The sequence below is a fragment of the Adiantum capillus-veneris genome, chromosome 11, assembly GCF_014529385.1.
Source record: "Adiantum capillus-veneris isolate H3 chromosome 11, ASM1452938v2, whole genome shotgun sequence".
Classification (NCBI taxonomy): Eukaryota; Viridiplantae; Streptophyta; class Polypodiopsida; order Polypodiales; family Pteridaceae; genus Adiantum; species Adiantum capillus-veneris.
This window is the reverse complement of record NC_140941.1, coordinates 70,983,481-70,988,851: the sequence shown is the minus strand read 5'-3', so window position 1 is coordinate 70,988,851 and position 5,371 is coordinate 70,983,481. Positions and strand designations below refer to the sequence as shown.

The following is a 5,371-nucleotide window of genomic DNA, read 5'->3' as shown; positions in this document are numbered from 1 at the left end:
TATCAAATCATCGTGTTTGTGTGTGTGTGTGTGTGTGTGTGTGTGTGTGTGTGTGTGTGTGTGTGTGTGTGTGTGTGTGTGTGTGTGTGTGTGTGTGTGTGTGTGTGTGTGTGTGTGTGTGTGTGTGTGTGTGTGTGTGTGTGTGTGTGTGTGTGTGTGTGTGTGTGTGTGTGTGTGTGTGTGTGTGTGTGTGTGTGTGTGTGAGAGAGAGAGAGAGAGAGGCATCACACAGATGAAATGTTATAGTAAACGTCTTCGAAAAGCCAAAACGACATATGAGATGATCAAACTAATAAAATCCTGGCGGATCTAATACAATGTCTGGGTACAAAACAAAGATGGTGTAAAGTGGAAAACTAAAAACATCATCATCATCCTCATCATCAAGAGGATGCCCGGCATCGGGCGTGGTCCGAAACTTTAATGCATCGGTTGGTGAAGAGCATCCTCAATGTCCACCTCTGCAAATAGTTGTACTAGACATCTCCATGTAGTGCTAGAATAGTCCTAATCTTCTAATGGAGCCTCCATTGATGTCACGAAGCACCCACGTAGATGTGGTGTCTAGCTCTCCCGAGCACAATGGCTTTGTCAACTAATATACCTCTGGTGAAGGTGTTTTGCATTCTATTGTGAGGCTTTCTCATTTGACTATCGAGCCCCTGCTCTAAAGAAGTTAGTGATCTCCCTGTGTGAATGTCTCCCACTGTTTGATCTCCTCAAGAGACTCCTTGTGTCTGTGTAGCTCTAGCTAAAACAACCCGAGGCATCTCTGATCGTGATATCTCATGACTCTAGCTAGCGGTCCAAAGCCCTCTCTGAATAGACTATGAAAACGGCCTCATATCTCAAAGTATATTAGACAATGAAAAATGTGATCTAACTCTGTCTCTAGCTCTATATGACACAGCTTGCAAATCGAGAAGAGAAAGCGAGATGCCATCCTACAACACAGCTATGGTTGATCCTAGCAACACTACCTCCTTCTCCGTTCACAGTGAATGACAAGTACCTTCATCAAATTTTTGATTAATTGCCGAGATGAGAGAAGAGAAAGAGAGATTCCGTTCTGCAACGCAGTTATGGGTGAGCCTAGCAACACTACCTCCTTTTGCACTCACTGTGAGCGACAAGTACCTTCGACAAAGCAAGACGCCGTCTTGCAACGTACCTATGGGTGAGCCTCGCAGCACTACCTTCTTCTCATTGTGAGTGACAAGTACCCTCATTGAATTTTGATTAATTGCATGCAGTGCATTGCAAGCATAATTTGGAATGTTGCAACTTATGTGGCACGATGGTGGCTAAAAGCCATACCAAAGAACACTACGATGAGGTTCATCCACCTATAATGTTCTTATTGTGTGAAGAAGCAATTGAATGTGAGATTCTTACATTGCATCAGAATGAAAAATTTTCACAACGAATGGTGGCATGTAGTTTATATTACTTCCCTGATTAATGTGAAAATTGAGTGCATGCCATGCAACAAACATGTCAAATTGCGAGAAAGAATAGCACATGATGTACGTTCTCATAGCGGAAATGAGGATAACATTGGAACTTCTTCGACAACCCATCCTCTAGTTCAACCTCGCGAGGAGCATAGTCACGAAATGGCCTCAAAGAGCAAGTTATTAGTTACTTTTGCCATAAGAGGAATTTCTATCATCATAGGTATTTTTGTGCTTCAAAGATGAATCTCTAATTAATTAGTGTCCATTATGAAATTAATTAGTCATGTGGTCTTATGATTGGTTCCTTTCAATTGGTTCCTCTACTGACTTTTGAGCAATACCTAATGAAAAAAAAAGTCCAAAAGTGATTACATGAAACAAGGGTAGTGGCTCATTGGGTTTACCAAGAACTTTCCCAGACTTTGATTGAATCAATGGGTGTAGTTGTCTCTATTGATAAAAAGTCTAAGAGAAAATTATGGTGAGCAATTAATCATATAATGATGTTCAATCTAGCATAGAGGAGAGATAAAGATTGGGGTTAATGTTCATGCCAACATGATGATGGCTCTAATACCAATTGAAAGGGTAATTAGGATAATCACACAATGAACTATTCATGTTGGAGATGAACATAGTTATTGCATCAGATTAACTTTGAGTGAAAATAGCCTTCTTATGTAGGCAACATAGGTAGTCTTTGCACATTTGTAAGGGACAACTAAATTTCCTCAAAAGGGCAAGATGCCAGCTTGGTCCTTGAACCTTCACATGGCCTAAAGAGCATCACATGGCACACATGGTATATCACATGGTGTCACATGGGTAATGCTTATATGGCTGACATATTGGATGGGGGGAGTTCTTGTTGTGCAAGAAAACCTGCACCTCAACAAAAGCATGCTTGTACAAATTTTATAAAGGTGGTGTGTACTGTATGATTCTATGCATGCATGCCAGTTGTGCAAGGTAGATAATTTCGCTATTTTTGTGCATAGAAGTGTCAAGACTTCAAAGTAAGTGCACTTATAATATGAAGAAAATTGAACTTTTAATTAGGGAGTTTCATTAGAGAATATGAAGTTCCATGTTTATGCAGCCTACGTGCATATAGGATGGTTATTGTTGTCTTTGGGCATTTGGAGTTTAGACAAAGGGTTGTGCTTGTTTGAGGAGAGTCCTTGATTATTTTTTATTTTTTATTATTTTCAATATAATTAGCTTGTCTTGGATTTGTTTTTAGTTAAGTTGGGGCTCCCATTTTCTCTAGATGCAAAGATTAATAGATAGGTTAAACAGAACTAGTTGATTTGCAATGAGAAATGTCCTTGTTCTAAATATCAATGTCTAATTTTAGCACTAGCACTCAAAGTGAAGCACCTAATGTTAGATTTCAGCTAGGTCACTCCTATGTAGAAGTGAGGGATGTCATATGCAAAGGATCAATCTTGGTGGACTAAGATATGATTGTGGTTAATTGTAATCAAAATATTTCATCATGTCTTTTGAGTGGAGGAAAGCTCGCAAAAATAAACCACTTGCCAATAAAAGCTCGTTAAAGTAAGCTCGAAAAAAATATCCCCCCTTGCACATGAAGCCTTCCTTTAACTCACACTTCTATCTTCATCTCTACTCAAAGCAAGGAAGCCCCTATATATAGGAGTGGTGCTCGATACTGTGGAGCCTACATAAGACCTTGTCTGTCTTTAATAAAAGGGGAGGGGCTCGTGGGCACCCTCGTATGTATGTGCTCCTATGGGGCTCACCTGCCACATCATCAATGCCACCAATTCCATACAGAGCAGCCCAACACACCACCAACAGCGACGAGCGATCGTCTCGCCGCTGCTAATAAAAGCACCAATAGGCCCGCGTGTGCAAGGGAGGGGAGGGAGCTCCATGAGCTCTCTCTCTCTCTCTCTCTCTCTCTCTCTCTCTCTCTCTCTCTCTCTCTCTCTCTCTCTCTCTCTCTCTCTCTCTCTCTCTCTCTCTCTCTCTCTATGCTAAGTGTATGTGCAAAAATCATGTCTACATCTCCTCTCTTACATGCTTTCACTATCTAGTCTATTCTATGTGTGTGTGTGTGTGTGTGTGTGTTGCTATTTTAGAACTTGTACTTATACACAACAAAACATAACAGCTCAAAAGACAGTTGACTTTAGACAAAGGACAATGATTAGCACAAAAACAACTCATTCCTTGATTCTTTTTTTGTACATCATAGTGAGAATGAGGTATCATTCTAGTGTTTTGAATATAAAATAGTCAAGGACAACTTATTATGAAGTGAAAGAGGCTAGGTTTGACAATGATGGACAGTAGCAAAGCCAAAAAGAGCCTAAATAAAGATAGAGAACTCACCTGCATCCATATAAACAAGACAACAGTTCATTAGCCTTGAATACGTATTACAGGTGTCAATGAACCTATCATTTGTTATCCATGTCCTACTTGAAACCTTTTTAACTTATACCTACCATCCATGTGGTGTTGTTGTTTTACTTTAATAAATATACACAAAAGAACATAAAAGTTCAAAAAAAGACAGCTGGCTTTAAACGAGTAACAAGGTTTAGCACAAAAACAACTCAGCCTTTGAATTGTTTTTGTACATAGCTATAAGAATGAGGTTTCATTCTAGTGTTTATACACACGGGGTAATCTATATAGATTTTTCCATAAAGTGGCAAGAGTCTAGTACAACAATGACGGACAACAGCCAAGCCAAAAAAAATCCAAGAAAGGATAGGGTCATCACTTGCATCCATGCAAACAAGAAAACAGATATGTTAGCCTTGAATGCATTTTACAGGTGTCAATGCACTTTATCAGTTGTTATCCTACAACTTTATCAACTTAAAAACTATTGGACAAACCAATATTGTATTTTTGCAAAGTAAAAGGTGTGTGTGTTTTTTTTGTTTCTTTTTAAGTTCATTTTATACTTGTAATCCAAAAGGTTATCACTCTTTTCAGATAGAAGTGAGAATTTTTTAAGGTTATAGATAAGGTTATTATATACCCCAATTTTTTAAATATTTTAAATAGATATTTAAATACATAAAGTTTTGATCAAAAGGCCACCACCCCTTCTGATCCAAATTTTGATCAAAAAGCCACCACCCCTTCTGATCCAAATGTTTTACTCCCAATTTTGCCCCCAAAAAATATTTAGTATCATCATATCCATCAATTTGTTAGGTATTTTGCATATTTTGGATGTATGGATCTTTGAATGAGTCCCATGGTACCGCAAAACTCAAAAAATATTTATGTACAATTCATTTCACAAGAGAGCACAGAACTTCAACTAGTCGACATAAATGGATCGACACCATGGCCTAGTGTAACCATTCACAGAGAGAAGGAAGATGTAAGCCGTGCAATCCTTATGTATATGCACCCAAATTCAAATCATATTGACATAGATATAACCATAACAAAAAAGGCCACTGTTTTGCCTGCAAAAATCATAGGACAAGCGAAGTATTAAATCCAACCTATTTATTAAAAAAACAGTGAAGCAACCTAAACTCCCGTAATAAAAAAATGGCAACAAGATAAAAGTCATGCAACTTCTTAGTATAACAAAATATTATTTATCTCTTATGGTCAACAGTTCTAAGCACCAAATACACAGTACTATACAACCCGATTGAAGCATCAAACAGATAGTATCAACATTTTCTAAGTCAAAAAAACCTAACGGAGCTTCAAGCTAAAAGCCCCAGGTGCCTTATACCCTAAGAATGGCAAAAGGGAAGTAAAAATAGTAGTACTACAAGCCCTTTGCATGATGTTAAACAAGTGCAATGTGGTAAAAACAAAAAAACAAAAGAACACCTTTTACAGTATGCAAAAAAACAAAAAACAGTTCTCTTTGCTGACTGCAAAGAGAGCCCTCCGGGCCGGGT

At 38.4% G+C, this 5,371-nt stretch overlaps 1 pseudogene; it reads left to right on the top strand.

Moving 5' to 3' along the window:
• The first annotated feature begins 1,001 nt into the window (after positions 1 to 1,001).
• On the top strand, positions 1,002 to 1,700 carry LOC147447429 (uncharacterized; annotated as a pseudogene).
• The last annotated feature ends 3,671 nt before the right edge of the window (positions 1,701 to 5,371 follow it).